The sequence below is a fragment of the Danaus plexippus genome (assembly GCF_018135715.1).
Source record: "Danaus plexippus chromosome 22 unlocalized genomic scaffold, MEX_DaPlex mxdp_27, whole genome shotgun sequence".
NCBI lineage: Eukaryota > Metazoa > Arthropoda > Insecta > Lepidoptera > Nymphalidae > Danaus > Danaus plexippus.
Genome location: NW_026869855.1, coordinates 2,099,984 through 2,121,190, shown reverse-complemented (window position 1 = coordinate 2,121,190; position 21,207 = coordinate 2,099,984). Strand labels below are relative to the sequence as shown.

Sequence of the window (21,207 nt, the reverse complement as noted above, 5' to 3'; positions counted from 1 at the left end):
TGACTTCGTTAGTGAGCACATAATACTCATTGACCTTGATTTCATGGTCTTTGAGGATTTTGGTTTTCGAAGGAACCGAAAGTTCTATAATTTATATTAAGACTTAACTTTTGTTACGTTTTGACAGATAATTTAACATTAGTAAAATACAAAGAAAATGTAATACTTGAAAATTATTCAGTGAAAAACAGACCAATCTATTATATAAAATACTTTTGAAAAGTCTAAGTGAAGTTACTTATTTGTAAACTTTAATATATTACCAGGTTAATCAAACCCAGTTTATAACGTGGTCGGCTACCTTATATAGTAATACCATTAACATTAATGTATTAAAACTACCCTTCACAACAAACAGTCATAAAATAATAATACCAAATAGCCTGTTCACTTTTACAAATATTTATTATCCTGTTATTACTACGAGCGTAAAAATGAAGGTAAAATTAACTTCATTAAAATGTATGTAATTTTAAATATGTCATGAAATATAAGGCTATCGTTAATTTAAGGGAAGTTCAGAATATTTTTAGGTGATGAATAGACAATTATTACAATACCAAATAGAAATAAATAAATAGAAATGAAACTAGTGATTTCTTCAAGATATTACATTGAACAATGGAAATAAGAAAAAAGTTTAAATGTTAAGTTATAAATATTATATTTTCCTGTTAGTTAAGGTGATATGTATATTCTTTATGTTTACTATTTATTTCAAGTTCATTTTTGTGGAAAAAACATACATTTTAAATGTTACATACATTTTAAATGAATGAGAAGGATTCTTAATTAATATGTCTGATTTATACGTATACGTAAATGGTATTACTTATAGTTGATAAGTAAAGATATATATTCTATCAAAATATTGTGGTGTTCAGCTCATACATCTCTCTGCTTGAGTCAACCAGTAGCTTTAAATAAATAATTTAGTTAAATATGGTTTAGGCATTACGAAAAAAATTTTCAATTTACAGGTAGTAAGTAGCTTGCAGCTTATAGACTATTTACAAAAATTAAGTTTTAAGCCACTATTCCTATCAATATTAATAAGGTTATAGTTAAGGTAGATAATGAAAGACATTAATCGAAGACATGTTCTGTTTAAGCTATACTAAAAAAATATATTTTTATGTACTTCATGTTTTTTGGAGTAAATACCACCGTATGGTTGAATTAAATTTCACTTACGGCAAATTCAATTGCGCGAGTGCCTTTTCATGGAGATATCATAACAAAAAATAGAGAAAAACAATATGGATGATTTGTCTAGTAATGCTAAATATTTTTTCGTAATGTTAATAACAGTAATTCTCATTATTAAAAAAAATATTTTTGTTCTATTTACTTCATTTAAAAAAAATAATTTATTAAAGTGTTCTTCTATGACATAATGTAAATTTTATCTATTAAATACGTAGCTAGCTGTATATTTTTTTCCAATGTATTTTTATGTTATTATATTACTATGACATCGAATAGAAAAAAATAAAAGCCTTTGCTTTGACAATTCAAATTTAACAATTTTTATACAAAGCAAAAGTCGACCTTAATATAATCTTATATTTAATAAAAATTTCAAATACTGGAAATAGTGGTGATATATAGGAATTTTATTATAAGAACAAAAGAAACAATTTGGGTAAACTTATGAATGAAGTGAATGAGTGAAGTCATAAATTCTTCACCAAAATACGGAGGAATTTGAGTTAAAATTCATTCAGTCTTTATAAAGGTAAACTTGGGTGAAAAGAAAAACAAAGAGACTGACAGAAATACGAAAAAGTTTGTTCACATCTTGGTATCGTATGAATAAAAATAATTAAAAATCTAGCTAATTCGAAATCATGCACTTCAATTTATATATATCGGCGCAAGCAGCTTCAACGACGGATGCAACATGAAAATAACTGGCACCAATTATTATAACACCTTATTGGTCGTCGTTACTATTGTTAAAAGTAAAACGAAATCAAAGAGAATAGAACTATGTTTGAATTCTGGTTTAAATATGACGTCTGGACGCACGACGGGGGACTGCAGAGTTCAGCGAGTGCGGAGCATAAAGAACCTATGAGAAATACAAGAACATTTAGAAGAATTGAAGTTTCATTTTAAAATATCTGGAACTTACTGAAACAAGTGACATTAGAGACGTCAGCGAGGCTGGCGTCCTGTCTTTAAAACAATGAATTTATAATAAAATCCGATATCAGAAGTGGGATCGCTCCTGTGATCAGTTACTGCCGGTCTTAGTGTATTTGTAAATCCTGATCCAGCTCAAGAAAATAATCATCCGGAGAACTTGCGTAATGAAGAACGCTCCTCAGTCTTTCATGCAAATGATGTCAACAATGCAGAGCGTGACCGAACGTTTGCTACTAAAAAAAAAAACAAGGGATACGATTAAAATTACTAACAAGATTTTTTGATCCCGGTGATAGTGTGTGTGTTCGGGATTGATTCAAACGCATCTTTACGGCTGTAAATACGTACCAAATCAGTAACTACGACATTCAAATTAGTCTTTTAAAGGAGCGAGCTAGAAAGTGTGCAGACGATTGGTTAGTTGCAACATCTACACAAGAGGCATTACGTGAGACCATAGCTAACATTTGTTATTATCCTTTGAGCTAACCTCGTGTCCATGATGTATTCTGAAGAGAACCATGAGATTCTGTAGGGAAGGCTTGTGGTACCGTGACAAGACAATTATACACCACAGATCTGGAGAGCGTGACCTCTGAGCTAATCGCATGTTACCCTTGAGCTAACCACGGGTCCTTGATGTATCCATAAGAGAACCATGAGATTCCGTAGGGATGCCTTGTGGAGCCGTGAGAAGACAAGTCTACACCACAGATGTGGAGAGCGTACCTCTGAACTAATCGCGTGTTACTCTTGAGCCAACCACAGGTCCTTGCTGTATCCTTAAGAATACCATGAGATGACGTAGGGAGGCCTTGGGAAGACTTGAGTAGAAAGGTACTCACTCGATCTATAAGAACTTGCATGATTTTAATATCAAACTACTGAGATTATTGCTTTATTTAAAATTGACAATAGACATACTCTTCACAGTAATATTTGCAACATGTCTGGTTAACGGCAGTGCCTCTACAAAAACGATGCTGTAATTCAAACGAAAGCATACTCGACTCCAAAATCCTGATCAAATACATCTATTGCGAATATAACTAATTTCTGTTCCTTTTCTGCTAACCGTGGTCATGCGTTTGAATCGTGTTTCCGACGGGAATAAGGAGATCACGCCGAATTTTAATTTAATACCAACTGGTAAATGTACTCTTAAATAAAATGCAAGATCGCAGTGGTGCGTTATACAAGAATCAATTGCAAATGAAATCTCTGGGTGTAGAAAACAAATCGTAAACTATTTGCGTGGATTGAGATCGGACCTTACTATTTCAATGAATAGTTAAATAGTTATTAATGTAGAAATAATTTTCTATAGTTCCAGGTTTTGAAATGACTACTGATATATTAACCGGAGCAGATTTATTACGTAATAAGAATACATGTGGAAAATTTAGTATCCTTGCCGATGTTTTGCACATACGAACAAGTCAATTATGCTTTGACAGTTTAGATTACAATTCAACAATCAGTCCGTTTAAATCGAAGTAATGCACCAACACATTCAAAACAGGATGGTCGAAGCGGAGAGAAGATACAAAGCTAGGTTTTTGAGAGGTCGAGCTACGATTAAAAGATTCCAGAAGGGAGATATTGTAATAATAAAAATATAACCCCAGAAATCGGATATCCCTATATTTAAAATTTTGTGAACTATACAAAATCCAGAAAATAATTGAGAATGATTAATATCTTGTAAAGTGATTTTAGACAATGGATGACTTCGAAATGTGGCACATGACCAGCTACGAATGTGGCACATGACCAGCTACGATGAGACTTCACAGCATCTGAGGGACGACACAGAATTACTAAGCAAGCAGTTAGGTGGACGGTTCGCCTACCTAATAGTTATCCGGTGAGCGTATTTCATTTTGTTCAAATTGCTTCATTCAAACGCATTACCATTAATCATTGCTAGCAATGTGATTGTCTAACACTTAGTTTGAGATATATTACTATAAAAGATGCATTTGGCGTGCGGATCCGAACCATAACAAAAAAAAAAAAAAATAATAATAAATAAAAAAAAATAAAATAATAATTAATAAAAAATAATATTGTAGACGGGTGGAGACGTCTTACGCCAAACAAATAAAGAAAGAAAAAAAAAAAAAATTATGTAGACGGGTGGAGACGTCTTACGAAAAAAAAAAAAAAAAATTAAAAAATATTGTACTGGTGGAGACGTCTTACGCCAAACAAATAAAGAAATAAAAAAAAAAAAAAGAAAAAAAAAAAAAGTTGTAGGCGGATGGAGACATCCTATGACATATGTTATGAATGTTCGTGTGACGCCGCAAAGCCATAAGTAGATTAAATAATTGGATCTGATATTATGATTTCGTCTCACGATGAGTCGTAATAAACAACTTAACCCATACGACAACAACAAATTTGTTAATCATAACTATAACAATATAAAGTTATCTAGGTTTACTGTGGAAGTACCTAGACTACATAAGTATCTCTCTGTTATCACAGAAAACAATGCAGAGCACGCATCAGTATAACCGTATCGGCATGACTTCGGACGATGAAGCATCAATTCTTGAACCTGGCCCATCTACTCTACGAGACCTGCAACGGGTACGAGAACATAACGAAAGCTAAGCAAGAGAGAACACATCACCAGGCAGGTGCAGAGCACGCACCGCCTGCCAGAATGGCCGTATCGGCGCAAGCAGCTTCAACGACGGATGCAACATGAAAATAACTGGCACCAATTATTATAACACCTTATTGGTCGTCGTTACTATTGTTAAAAGTAAAACGAAATCAAAGAGAATAGAACTATGTTTGAATTCTGGTTTAAATATGACGTCTGGACGCACGACGGGGGACTGCAGAGTTCAGCGAGTGCGGAGCATAAAGAACCTCCGAGAAATACAAGAACATTTAGAAGAATTGAAGTTTCATTTTAAAATATCTGGAACTTACTGAAACAAGTGACATTAGAGACGTCAGCGAGGCTGGCGTCCTGTCTTTAAAACAATGAATTTGTAATAAAATCCGATATATATAATAACATCCTTATTTTGTAACCAAAATCCTTTCATGTAGTTTCGGCTAATGATACACTTTTATATTTTGTTCTTAGAATATTCATCGCAATATAATCATTTTTAAAGTTGAAGAGAAATCTTAGATAACATTGGGGACTTTTAAATTATTTTAACGAAGTCCTTGAAACCGTATAAGATAAAACTTAAATAAATTAATAATATATTTTTGTTTATACTTAATAACAACGAATTATTAATAAAACTATGGCAAATTTTGATATAAACAAAAAAATATTTCATCGAAATATTTTATGATCTAAAATATCATTTGAGAGTTCTTTTAGAGTGACGTTGTAGTCAATCGTCAATAAAACCATCGTAGGCATACCAACAATATATATATATATATATATAAGTGTTAAAACTTTGGTTAATTAATTAAAACATTGAATAAGGAAGAACTGCTTATTGAGTTAATCTGATATTATTTTTGGAAATTGCAAATTGTAAGTAAAATAATTCTCTTATAATTCATATGTAAAACAATTTTATTGTAAGTAAATGGCTAAAAATAAACATAAATATCTAGATACCCAGCAAAATGTTACTAGACTTTCCATAATGTAGATAAAGTCACTTTGTATCAGTTACAAATTATTCAGGCTCTGTAGGTGTACAATATATACATAAGTCTATGCGAATTAAATAAATAAAAAATATTAGCTATTACCCAAAATTAAGTAAATGTTTCTAATAATTATATTAAACTTTCCAAAAAAATAAAATCTTTTCTTATCTCTAAAGATGGTTTCAGAGTAATGTAGTACATGCACTTAAGACAGTACAAGTGTGAATAAAAATAATCCTGACGAATTATATTCACTTCGTTATATTTTCTAAAACAAAACTAATTGATTTTTTTCTTTTCCATCACTTGTGTAAATTTCATCCTGTTTTTCTTATTTCAAAGGCAATAAATCATTCATCAAAGAAAATTGCAGCAAACATAAAAGAATTACTTTGTTGTTCGACAGTCTGTTTGTCAAGATTGGTAATAAAGTTTCTTGTATCAACCTCGCAGCTTAACGGATGGAAATCTTTGATTAAATATAAAGTGTGAAAAAAATTTCTAAAGCTATTTCATTTCTGTCTTTCTCTCAATGTCCGTGAGCGCATAAAAATGCTAAAGCATAATTGTCAAAACAAACGTCAATAAAATGGCTGTAAACTTAAAATTTAATTTAAATTACGCATATACGATTATCATTAACTTAAAGAGAAAATTGTTTAGTTAATCATTACGTAATATTAAATTAATATATAGAACATGTTCATGTTTATTATATAACATCACTAAGAAAGTTTATAGGAAAGCTCCTGAAGTCTATAAGTTCTAATACTTAATGTTCTGACTTTATTACTTCCAGTGAATAAGGTTTTCGTTGTTTAATATATATTTCATTTGTATAACATATACATAAATAATAATTATGTTACAGATATATATTTTCTTATTTAATTTTTCTTTTGTATAAAATAAACGAAAATGAGTAAACATAATTATTACTGTGTAAAGTCTTGTAGGATTTTTAGTCTTTAAAATATTGTTCTATTTTGATCGAAATTAACATAATTTCCTTTCAACTTTTTAGTATCCCTTCATTATTTATATTGTTATTACGACACATTTTGGACACTAGATGTAGAAATTGTCTGCGACATTTTAACCCCATAAACTACTTACTTCTTAAAATGTTTGCATAATTCAAGAAGCATGTATTAAAAATAAATTCTTAATAGTGGAAAAATAAAATTTTCTTAAGGTTATATTCCTATTCGATGGCTCCCGTTATGATTTTTTTTTTTAAATATTAAATGTTTACTTCCCTTCGAATGCAAAAAGCGCTGTGATGGATTAATATTTACGATTTTTAAATGAGCTTACAAAAACAAACTTTTTAAAATCACAAATTGACCAAAAGTTAAGTTCGAAAAGTTATGCCGGAATAGGGGTCTAGTTATTTAATGTTGTTTAGAAATGTTCTTTACCAATGCGGTTCATTAGTGGAGGATGCCACAAATACAAATTTTATTTAGTAACTTAAAGAGGAAATTTTTACATAATATTTTCAAAAATATTTCAAAGACTTGTATAAATTTAGGAAATGACAGAGAGATTTTTGCACTCCATTGGTTTTAAAAATGTTATTGTTGTAAAAAATATACATTTTCCATGATTTTTTTTTAAATGAAAACATGTAAGTATTAAATTTCTCTTTATATTTTCAATCAGAAACTTCATTCGGATGAATTAATAAAAAAAATATTAAGCTGGTGTCGATGGAGTAATTAATCAATGAATGTTTGGGGATCTTAAAATCACAACCAGAGAAAAATATCGGATGTCACCTCCGTTAAGATTTTTCATCTATGTTAAAAAAAAATTTTAGTATACTTTCGTCTGTACATTTATTATATTTTACTCTCATAGATAACAACTTTATACTTTTCCTCGTTAAATGATAAACTATTATTTGAATTTAAATTCATTGTGTAACTTCTACGAGTATATGTTTTTTTGTTTTATATAAAAACGCTTTAACTGCGAAAATTTTTATTTGTTATCATAAAGGAAAGAAGACAATGAATTTATATTCTAAATAAAAATATATTTTTAAACATTAATTGAAAAAATCAAGGATGAAACGAGTTGTTAGTGTCCCACAAATTTGAAATTGATGGGATCAAACTACGCATGCGTGGCTTATTCACAACTACTTGGTGGGGGCTAAAATTTTCAGCGTGTTTGAAGGAGCCGGTTGTGCTGCTACGAGTAACGAGTGAGTAAAATGAAGTGAAGTGAATATTACGATACAAATTATGAAGTGTAATTAGACAGTGAAGTGTACTCTTTGGACTAATTAGTGATATGTGAATTTGTGTAGAGACTTGGGTAAGTATTTAGTAACTTTTATATTTTCTCAACACTTTGTAACTTCAGGATATAATCTGGAAATCATATTCTTATAGGATTTTGTATATATGTAAAATATTGCAAATAGGTCACTACTATTTTTTTTTTTAATATTTGTGACCTAAGACAATTTTTAAGTTACTTGAAATATTAAAAAACCACGAGTATTCCAAAATGAAAAAATAAATACGTTCATGATTAAAGTTATAATAAAATAAATTCTTTTATTATATGAAAATATTTAACACGTTCAATATTTTATCTTTTTTTTTTATTTGAGTACTTACAATCGTTTCGATATTTAGAGATGGACTTAAGACTTGCCAAGAGGTTTAGCATTATTTTTATCATGATACAATGCTGTTAGATCGCCTGTATATTTGAAATACTTGATATTTAGTATTGAAATATATTTAAATTAATGTCCCACATTCACAGGTAGGAATCAATTCTATGTAACTATGATACGATGATGATTCCTTAAAAGACATCTTTTTCATTTAAAGCATTACAGTAAAACGTATTTAATATAAAGTTTACAATGCATAAAATAATAAAATTGAAAGTACATTTGTAAGTGTTAATTTTTCACATACAGCCTTTACTTCTAAACATCATTCCTATAAAATACTATCACAAAGTACATCTGTATTTTATATTGCAATTAAAACTATTCCCATTTATATGTAATTAAACATCAAACGATCTGAGCAGTGAATAGTATTATTTTTTAATTAATTTTATTTAAACACGTTAATTTACATTAAGCGACAATATTTCGAATTCTAATGCTATACAAGCTACCCGCCCCGGCTTTCGCACTAGAAGCATAAATATCCTTAATAATTCTTTATTTTCTGTTTCTATTAAATTTATTGGGCTTTTTCCAACATTTTGTATAACTCAATTATAAATCCTATACATAACAATATACTTATATATATTTTCATACATAATTTTGTATAACGCCCTATAGATAGCCGGTTCTTAAAAAAAATATATCAAATTTACGTTTGTTTAATAATTATATTTCGTATTTTGGAACTTTTTACTAAGAACCCAGAGCGATCTAAAGATAAAATTGAGGTGTAATTTTTGTAGGCATTATATCAAAATATTCAATTCCAAAACGCTACTCAGATACAATATGTTCTATGGTTTTTCTTTTCAATTAAAATGGGACCATCAGCTTGTGGCCGCTGCTAACCAAAAACCATTTAAATAAACTACCCTTAAAAAAAAACGTCATCATACATATAAACATTTTCCTTTTCCGTCTTGTGAATATATTTTTTTTTACTGATAAGTAAAAACGAATAGAATTTTAAATTTCGTGCTTAATTTTACAAGCGCTTATTCAGAAGTGCTGTAGTGGTTTCTAGAATATGCGTTCATTATCGTATTATGCCTTTATACTTATGCGGTACAAAAGGAACATTAATAATTTAAAGAAAATCATTTTTAATGTGCTACTGTTATTGAACGGGCAGCGGAGAATATTTCTTATATATATATGTTGGCAAAAGCAAATAAAATGGTTATGTATATTTTAAGTTTAATAAAATACTTTTAAAACAGGGTCACTATTGAAGTTTGTATTAACCATTTAAAACTTTCTCCAAACTCGTAAAAGTATGATGAAAATATATGCAAGACGGAATGAGAGCTACAGTGTGAAGCAGTGATCAAGCCAGTCTACTTTAAGCTCAAATTACGTCATTCAGGACATTTGCATGCGGTATTCTCTCAGCTACAATCGGCATAACACTAACTTGTCCCATCCAAAATCTATAGAAACTCCAATTATGGAACGGAGAATTACAGCTTTACGTGTTACAAAATTATCGATTCGAATTTATCTCAATTATTGCTTCTTTTTTAATATATATGTACATCTTAGATTTATACTTACAGTTACAAGCAAAGTGAAAAGATTTTAATCGATATTCCTTGTGTTTTAGTTTTGATTAAAATATTATCAAAAAGCAAAGTAATCAAAATAAAGTTATAGGAAATTCTCAGAAACAGTAGTCATTTTTTTCTAATAGCATTCTTATGTACAAGAACTACAAAAGATTTAAATGACAACAAAACTTTGTTCGCACAAACATAACTATAAAACGATATATACACTATACTTTAATAAATATTCCATTATAAAATATATATTCAAAACACTATATCATTATTATAATAAAAACGCTTTTTGTATCCGTAATAAAACGCGCGATTGAATCCATCGATTTAAAATTTTTTAAATTTTTTAAATTTTTTAGTTAAAAAAGTTATTACAGTTATAATAAAAACACTCAGGAAAAACTGTTATCTGAGTATTATTAGTATTTTAAATAGAGATTAATTCTTTGATATATTTTAAAAGCATTTCAACTAACGTATTTAATGTTTGCTGTGTGTTAGATATTTACGAAATCAAATAGCAAATGTTATAACAACTAAACTTAACTAAATCATAACATCAAAATGGTTCTGTAATTTATGTTCTATTAAATAACAAATACAAACACACATTTCGATTTAATAACAGATCTACATACATTTATTATCAAGAGATTAAATTTTAGTTTAAAAAATAAATTATTTCAAAGCAATGATTTAAACTAATATGACGCTATTTAAATTTAAGCATTTTGATTTATATCACACCGCATGAACGCAATTAATTGTCTGTTATTTGAATATTTATAACCTTAATTATATAACAAATCTAACATTAAGCGTAATTCATAGTATTGTGTTAGTAAACAACCGAAACCGTTTTAGGTATTTGAATATTATATGGTCGTTACACCTTATTTATTTTAATAGCAATATTGAACTACTCATTAAATTTTGTTCCAAACATTACATAACATAACATTATATATATTATCTTTATATTTATGGCTAAGAGTATGTAAGAGATACTTAACACAGCTTCTGAAGTCAACATTTGTTATAGAATACATTTTGTTCATCAGTTAGCAATATATTGACATTTGGTGACTTAAATACGGTTTTGGCATCGGTATAAAGAACCAGGCCTACATAGTCATTTATCTTGAGGTCTATAGTACAATATAAAATATATTTCTTTTACTGAATTCGTATTTAGTTTTGTTTTAGTTGTAGAATTGTTTAGCCAAATACTTCGTTACTAGTTGTATAAATAATATAACAAGTTTGAAATATCGAGTCGGTTTGAAAAAATCTTAAGTAAATAGCAAAGACTTAGATAGTAAAGTCTTAATTTTATAAATTTAAATATTTTAATATAAGGATTATTTTTTTTTTGAAATTTTTACAAAGTATTTGTTGGTATTTTGAACTATATACTGGCTTGAAATACTTATTGCAAGACCTAGCAGAATATTATGTGTAACTGCAGACAAGTCCGCTTTAATGATACATTTCTAGCTCGCATACTTTTCTGAAGTATAATCAAATTTGAATACAAACAATTTCTATCAAAAGGTTTAAGATAAATAATGTTTAAAGTAAAATTTAAAATAGATTGTCGCAGAGAATAGTTTATTGTAAACGATAGTTTTGTACCAATAAATATCTGATTTCAAACATTGGACTATAAATTTTCTGAACAAGAAAGTAAATTAAAAATTAAAAGTATTGCATCCACCAACCATTGTTTTAGTCTAAAAGCGTTGTTAGTATAAATAATTTTAAATACATAATACTTGTTAACACCATAAACCTGTGCTCGTTATTAAATTTTACATATAATGAAGTGAATAGTACGTGTAGAACCTGAAATTATTGTGTTTTATTATATATCAAAACTAATCCACGAGATACATATAACTATTGTTGGCGGATAGACACAAATATGTATATATACAATGTTTTACATAAATATAATTTAATGCATCAAATTTATTATAAAAAAAAATCGAAAATTAAGAACTAACAAATACACTGAAAAGTTAATTGTTATTTTCCTTTGTGTTATGTTATAAATACTGGTTAATAGATGAAACGATACTGTAGTCTCGAGTTTTTCTGTGGTTTGCCGCGAGCACTTTATTGTCATCTCCTTAAAGAATAAACAAAGTTTTATGACAGGTATATAGTGCGGTAAAATTTATTATCAGTTCTTAAAAATCTAACTATTCTTTCAATTGTCTAAATTTGAGCATTATAATTATCACACTCGTTAAATGTAATGAACTCAGTTAAATATAGAATGACTTTAGTACTATAACTATTTAATTTGGCGTATAAATATATATTTTTTTAATTTTAACGTGTATAAATAAATAAGTATATAATCTGGTGAACCATTGTATGAATATAAAATTATCAGACACTGAAATGAATTCTAAAGACCATTAATTATAAAATATACTTTAAGATCGAATATAAACTAAACGTACAACGCTATAGAGATATCTGTCTGATATAAAACTCTTCTCTTATAGTATATTAATAGAAAACAATAAAGCGATGTAAACAGTTTAAAACTATAGAATAAATTTTACAAATGACTGCTTCCAGGTTTCTACATTATGCAATCGTATAGCGGCATCGTCATTCGGGAATAAAACTGTTTGGCCGGTGCTGCGTATAACTTTAAAAGTGCTCGGATTGTATTTCACTTGGTAAAGATATCATAGCTGGTACATATTATACGACTTTGGAATAGAAAAATATCTTGACATATATATTTCTTATACAATAATAAAATGAAGTATCGTATAAGATTAAGTCTTTATCTGGGGTATAATTGATATTTTTTCCTGTACATACATAATTTTGTGTCCATTACATACAAGTTGTAATTTAAGTAAATTTAACACAAAAGAAACTAAAATTAATGTTGTATTGTATTGTATTATTCAAAGTATTGTTTCATCTCTGAAAACAAATAAACACGGTAATTAAAATTTTCATTTTGTTTATTTATCATTATTAGGATATTTAATTCCAGTTTCGGCCCACAATACATTATTTTAAAAACTTAATTTAATGTTTTCGATTTTATAGTGAACCCTTAAACATTGTTTTCACGTTGAAATCACTATGTAATAATTAATTAATTTTAAATTAATTACCCATGTGCATTTCACACTTGGTTTAGAATTGGACAAGGTATGGTTAAACACGTTTTACTGAAATATATTACTGTTTTTTTTTTTTCAAAAAATAATATAAAATACTTGTTTTAGTCTGTGACTTTGTCCACGTTGATCTCGTGACTAGTTTCAGAATGAAAAAGTGTTAAAACAGTCGACATGCTAACTAAAATTCAAGAATAAGTTAAAGCCTATGTATATTTTAATTAGATTACTAATATCATTATTAGTAACATTTTATCAAAATCTGTTCAGCAGGTTTTGCGCAAAAGGGCAAAAAACATTCACTCATCCATACATACGTTCATACATAATACATTCGCACAAAGTTTTGCATTTATTTTGTTACTGATATAAATATTTGAATTGAATATAATTTGACCGTTAACATTTATGGATATAAATGATTACCCTCAAGTGTTGTCTGGGGAAAGGGGATAACGTCCTTGTAATTATCTCGTTCAATACATTCAATCTTCGTTGCTTGTCACTAGATATATTTTATGCTTCCTCCAACAATATCGCACCGCTCAATAGCAGTGTTTTAGTTTGAAGGTCAAGTCTTTGGCCTCTATTTACAATATGCATATTGTTACTGGGTGTTCCTTGTCTTTATAATTTAGATTACAAAGGCTTCTGAGGGTACACATGGGATATTTAGTATTCCACTAGATAACAGTTTGATGTCAGTAGAATTTCTTTGTTATATTGTTAATTTGCATATATGTGTCTATTTGGTAGTAATATATATGTGCGTATGTTATTGATTATCTCAAAAACTATTTGTCCTCGTATTTTAATTATTGTATTATTTAAAGACTCATCCTTAAAATACTAAAGAAGATTTAGTAACACCAACAAGTGAGATACCACAACTCGCATATTCATGATGTTCTAAGATTTAATTATTTATTAAAAAATGTATGATATTTTTTATAGATATATAGATTATGATCTATAGCAGACGTATCACATCACTTCAATATTGTGTAACCTTTATATTATGTAAAACCCCTAGTAAGTTTACATAAACGACATTAATGATATTTATAAATCAAGGGTTGCTTCAAATGCGTTTTAATTATAGTGCTCAAAAAGAAATAATGTATTTTATTTAAAAATTATTCTGTGTTACCTGAAAAATTAACCAAACTTTATGGACAATGTTGTAAATAGTTTTCGTTATCCAGAATAATTTGAAATGTACCCAGAAATTGTAAAATAAACTGAAAGCCCGAAAAGTGAATTATAATTGTTGATATTTAGTGACGGGGTCAATTCCTGGCTGGTCGCATAATCCCTGGGGAGTTTGAGGGTTTTGTTTGTATTGACCATTCATACCTAAAATAAACTGTTGTGACTTCATTACTGGGTTTATTTTTAATCGCCAAAGCTTAACGTTTTTTTTTACTTCGAATACAAATTGACAATTTATCAAACAATTTACACGCTATCGTAAAAGTGCTCTTGTGATTCATCTAATGTTTATAGCCAATTTGTGCAATAATTTTATTAAAATTGTGATATTTTTGTTTGTTAGAAAGAAATAAGACACTAAAAAACTTTTTATAATAATAATTTTTGTGTTAAAGCTCTAAAGCAAACTTGAACAAATGTCCAAGTAACTTTCAAACCAAACGAACAATTTCGGTCAAGCGATTCCAAGTGATGGCATTCACAGTACTGGCCATTTACTGCTGCGGTTAACATTACCAAGGAGCTACTTACTCTATTGTCGTTTGTAGTTCTTTATTCAACTTCGGAGTACAATTGTTTAAGATTTATTAACTAGCATAAATTTAATTTCTTTCCTGCTATTGATGGATATACTGACTGAAAATTACATTGTTAATTATTATTTTTGTTTAAAAAAAATATCTTCATACATTAAAAAAAAAAAAAAAAAAAAATTGAAAAGTATGTCTGACCTAAAGACCTGATTTGAATATTTAAAAAAGACCGTATAGCTCTACGTTCTCTTATTTAAGGATAAATAATACAGTATACGATAACTTAAGTGTTGAAGTTTTATTTCAATCAAAATATAAGATTTTATCAATACCGGGCTTCTACACTGATATTCTCAAAATCCCGAGGGATGCTTGGGTCAAAAGTAGCTGTTATGTTATTAATATCAAAATCCTATCAGCTGAATAGTCTTTGGGTGATTATTTATTATACATAACGGACGTGTGTTTTTATATGACAACTTTTTAATGTATTTTTTTTTTATTTTGTATTAATTGATAAGGAATATGATTGAATTAAGTCAAACATAATTTGTAACACTCCACCAGCCCTATATATATTTTTCGTTCAACATACCGAAGTATTTTGTTTTAGTTAAATAATAAACTATATAAAATGACCCATATGACAAAAGGTTTAACTACCGTATCAGAAGTATGTAGGTATGTATGTATATATTTTATATATATATATATATATATATATATATATATATATATATATATATATAATATTGACTCTGATAACAACCGTCTTATACGTTTTGTCTTAGCTTCTATCTTAAAAGAGTTTTACTCTATCAATACCAGAAAAAACTCAGTAGTGTACTAGTCAGTAGTTGCTATTGGAAATGGGAATAGGCTGAAATAAAATAGAAAAGAAATATGGATACATTTTTCACTTTGTATATAGACGAGGATGTACTTTCAAATAAAGTCTGCGTTGCTGAAAAGTAGTGATTTATGTTATTTAGAAATAAAAGAGAATCTTAAAAGTAAAATTCTATCAATGAATAACATAAAGAGAAAGACTGGTCTTGAACTAAGAATTTCTTTTAGCTATTTAGAATTTTAATTTCGTTAATTTAATGCTATCTAAGTACATGGGACATGGACATAGTAGATAGTTTCAAAATGAATAAAAGATTGTTATAAATTAGCTTTGTTCTTATGTAACAGCATGCACTCGGAGCAGGGAGAATGAATTCTTAGCTAGAATGACAGTAATAGATTGTTCAAGATACGAAAAATGGGTAGAAAAGTTATGAGTACGAAAATGTCTTAAAGAAAAATTGTTTGTTAAGACAAAGAACTAGAAGTTACTTTCTAGACGTTAAAATGACACTTGAGTTTTAATAGTAAAAATTTGAACTAAAAAAATATATCTCTCTATAAAATTCGACAACAGCAAATTAAAATTTCATACCCCACATTCTCATTTACAAGCGAACTGTGTATTTATTCTCAAACAAAAAAAAAAAAATTAAATACATAAGAAAAAAAAAATACAATACATCATATTTTTGACATTGACATGACAGAGTTATTATTCGACTACAAGCAATATTTTTAAATAAATAACTAAGATATCCAAAATGTACGCCAGTCGTTAGTAATATTACTTTTATTTCAAAGTCAACCAGTCAACCACGAAGCTTGAAACAGAGCAATTTCATATGTTGTGACCATTTTAAAAATCTCTTTGTTACATTTCGATATCCATTGTTAAAAGTTCAATTGATGAAACTATATGAAAGAAATGTTTGCTTTTTTATAAACTACCTTATAAAAGAAGTTATGATAAATTGTTTAATAATTTTAATAAATAGATAACAGTTCGGGAAACTAAGCAATTAAGCAACTAAGCAAATGAAAAACAAAACTCACTGATTTTAGATCTAAATCTATATTGTCATTGTTTTTAAAAAAAATATTCAAAAACACTTCATTCAACGACAGATCCGTAAAATTTGAAACAAAGCATCCGTCTTAAGGAAAGAATAAAAATAAATATTTATTTGTTATATATTTTTCATGACAGATTTTGCTGAAGAATACAAAACAGGAAACAATAACAACGTGTATATGAATACTATTTCAAAAAGAAAACTTAAAATAGCAATGCTTTTGAGCTGCGATCATTCAGTTACCTATTATAATAAGATCGACTGTGACTCAAAAAGAAATGAAATAATGTTTTTAATTTTTTATTTTTAATAAAAAAATGTAATTCATCATTTTATTATGATAAATTTAATGTTGAAATTATTATACTATTAAATGAAATCTAAATAATCATGTTTTGTTTACATATTGATAAAGCGGCTTAGATTTTCTGTTTACGATGATTATTATCTAACTATTATGTGAAATATTTAATACTTTTTTACAAAATTTATTAACCAACCCAAAATCATAATATCGTAATAAATAATGTGGCTATACTCCGCGACATGAGAGAAAAATAGCCAGTTATAATTCCGTCGGTGTCAATGTACATCCTATATTAAATCATATAAATTCTAATTCGAGTGCTTATATAGATACTTCTTATATTTATGATAATATATTTCAATAATGTTAAGACGTGAATACAGTTTGTTGTTGCCAGATAGCAAAACGTGTAACGCATATAAATATTTCTCACAGAATCAGTGAATTGGTAAAAATCCCTGAACTGATGTCACTTGTCATTCTCTTGAATCACCGAATGTTATTGACTTATGATAATGTCTCTTTCAACGTTCCAACTCGAAATATTTTTATACTGATATTCGATAATGCGTAAAAATATTGTCGATTCTATTCCCAAATAGAATTATACGGTTTTTGTCCTTTTATAATCAAAAGAAATATACAGTATAATATTTTTTCTTCAATTTGGTTTAATATTTATGTTTTGTACTGGCGTATTTGACTGAATGATTTTCTTAGGCATTTTTTGTTTATTGATTCATGAGAAAAATGCTTATCATCAATAAGTTCTTTTGTATAACTGCTTTAGGTTATTGGTGTTAAACAAAGTGATAGCAATGCAAATAATAATGAAAGCTTACATATTTTTCCTTATTTAATTATCTGTGTGTCATAACGTATTTTTATATGTGCGTTTGTTGTTTACTGATTATAGGGGTCGATTTATATAATTTGAATTGTTTTGAAAGTCCTTTGTAGTATTTACCAGTAAAATCCAAATCCATAATATTTTAAAAACTTTAAAAATAATTAAATAGCCATCAATTTCAATATTTCAGAACTTACTAAAACTTTTATCTTCAAAACTTCCACTTGGTATCGCAGAGAAAGCAGATCGCATTTGGAAAGACCCAAAATGCATGTTATTACCATTTTACGTAACGGAATGAAAAATGACCTGACACATGCTTTGGTTGCGTGAAATTGAAGAATGTTTTCAAAAATAGGTTGAATATTTCAATATTCCCTTGAATGATATATGATAAAAATTTATAAAATTTCGAGACTTCTGTTCTATTCGGTGCATAGTAAATAAAGTGAATTATTACAATTTGTTAACGCTTCAAGACAAGTTAAACTCATTATATGAAAACAATCTTGAATAACAATATTATATTTGATGAGTATACGAGGTGTTATTATTAATATACAGCGCACACAACAATTCCATTTCTATTATAATATTCGATTAATAATATTTTTATTACTGCTGAATTAATTAAGGAAAGTTCCGAGCAGAAGCTAGTTATGTAAGAACTCTTCGAGATATTGAGAAAGCAAAACCATGTTCGTACATATTTGTGTTCTTCCGTATTTGCTTTACGTCATTCGTTTTTATTTTATCTTTATACAAAGATTGTTACTGAACTCCAAATCTAACAGTAGTGAATTATTATAGTGGATTTATTCTGGGTTGTAGCAATTTGTAAGATGATAAATCATTTATAGAAGAGAATTTATGTACAACATAGTTTACGCTAAATTTTAAATCCGCTTACACAGTTGTTAAGGTAGGATTGTCCAACTTCTGTTATATTTCCTTTTTAATCGAAAACCGACAATCTCACAAGTTACTATGGTTTTCAATGCAGTACAAGATTTTAATTTCAATTCTCATTTATCCAATATTGCTGGTTTATCTATTGATGTTTAATGGTCACCTAGAATATTCTTGCATGGGGTGGCAAGGAAGATTAAATTAAATTCAATTTATTCTGTCGTGTTTCTATTAAATAATAGTGAAACTACTAAATACCTTATAAATTATTAATAACTCCTATAAAAATATAAATACACTGAAGCAAATAATGACAATTTCAAATTATTATGTTAGTTTTGGTTTTCTCTTCTCATCATCAGTCTATCGGAGACCACTGCTGAGCAAAGGCATCTTCTCACTTGGAGGAAGTTACAGCATTAATCACCAAGCTTGCTCAAGACGAGTTGGCGATTTCAATCTTATAATTTGAAATTATAAGACCAAGTTTCCTCACGATGTTTTCCTTCACCGTCTGTCAGTGGTGTCTAAATACTCTTAGAAAGTATATGTAATTTTTATAATTTTTCATTTGATTCTTTTTATCAGATAGATTTTTCTCTTTGAAGTTAATCTTAAGTAAATTTTCCGGAATCACCAGGACAGAAACTATTAAATATTATAACTATTAGGGATTACATCAAAGGAAACGTTCTAAAATGTAGTAAATAGTTTAGTTACGACGTCCCATTGAGGTTACAGTGGTTTATTTGACGCTTCAGAAATTTGGCAACAATTTCAATTATATCTAAGGAACGTGTCGGTATGATAAATATAAGAGATTTGAATACGCTGTTAAATTATACAGAATTGAAATATTTGAGAAGATGGCAAACGTGGTTTCAATAAAAATCTAAATAATGATTGTGAATGAAGTCAACGCAAAAACTTATAAACCTAAATTAAATTGGCAATTGGATGGATAGTCTTGCAAAAGAGTAGCCTCTGACCCATATTAGTATGCAGACCTCTAGGTCAATGGAAATATAGTGATTATGTGATACGTAGGTAATGGAAGGGTGTGTCCGAAATTTAGGTTGAACATATTCGACAATTAACCCCGGTTATATAAAATGACGTAAGAGATACTATATGACCAAAAAATTCTTAATTAAAGATTAAATTGTACATTGTTTTTAAATACTGTTCGCAAAAATGTCTTAAATTGTACGAGAATTTTAAATAATTTTTCTTTTAATCTCCTTTTATTATCCTACAACCAGATTAAAGACAGGCCCCCATGCTTTCGTTATAGACCCTCCTCTCATCCGGCCATAGCGATTCGCTTCCTCTTTTCTTATGAGAACAGCGAAAAAATTGAACAATTTGCTTGTGTCTGTGTTTTCTTCCAATTACACTGTCCGTGTCTTGAAGACTAGAGTAAATTTCCTCCTACAAAAAAAAATATCAATATACGGTTATTTATAAATTGATAGATGTATTGAGATTCGCAAGATTATATCTTATTGTTGAAGTAAGTAAACATAATAATTGTTTCTTATTTAATAGGACAAGAAATTCGTTTTAATATAAAGTGAACCTAGGTTAGGCAATTCTATGTTTTACTAAGGAAAATATTTTTTTGAGGTAAACTTAAACAAATTTGATTTAGATTTTAATTAATTATATTTAATTTCTGTATTGTGAGCGTAACCTTATTTAAATATATTATCAGAGTTAAAGAAATTGTTTGGCACTTGATGGAAATAAACCAATGAATAAGATTATTGTAAACAATTATTTTTTTCTATAATAATTACCGTCATTTATAATCTTATTAAATTAATAAGATTTTTAATTAATTAAAATATATTTTATAACGAAATCCGCGATATAACGATGTTTATATTTCTAAAGAATAGTAATAATAAATTCGACTAACTCGCTTTTGATATCAGGAGAAGTGAGTATCTCCGCTATCACAAGAGTCGTGTTGGTTAAAAAGCGACAAACTAGAATTCTGTACACATATTTCTATTAACTATGTTGTTAATGGAATTACTAGCTGCTAATACGTGCGGGTGCGGGTGTGTCTTTTAATTTATCGTAAATTATCACTTCTTCGTTTTCATTTTCAGAATTTCACATTATATTTTTTTGCACATTGTATCAGGAAATTGTGGGTAATGAAAATGAAAAACGAAACAGACATCAAGAAAAAAAAATCTATTTATAAATCTGGAATTAGATAAAAAGATTGCCGGCCCCGCTTGTCCATTAT

The 21,207-nt window shown here is 28.2% G+C and overlaps 1 protein-coding gene and 1 long non-coding RNA gene across 3 annotated transcripts in view; both read left to right on the top strand.

The window, feature by feature from the left end:
• Window positions 1-2,532: 2,532 nt before the first annotated feature.
• LOC133320406 (uncharacterized) lies at window positions 2,533-4,279 on the top strand. 2 transcript variants are annotated; one of them, XR_009753778.1, is made up of 2 exons: window positions 2,533-2,988; window positions 3,485-4,279. It is a non-coding gene; the product is annotated as an uncharacterized LOC133320406 (long non-coding RNA). The 2 variants fall into 2 exon arrangements; XR_009753777.1 differs by having other exon boundaries at window positions 3,085-4,279.
• A 3,700-nt stretch (window positions 4,280-7,979) lies between these two features.
• LOC116773623 (uncharacterized) overlaps window positions 7,980-21,207 on the top strand; it is a 69,773-nt gene continuing 56,545 nt past the window's right edge. Inside the window, exon 1 of the mRNA XM_032666109.2 lies at window positions 7,980-8,118. The gene's annotated coding sequence lies outside the window, so the exon portion shown is untranslated. The remainder of the gene's footprint in view (window positions 8,119-21,207) is intronic.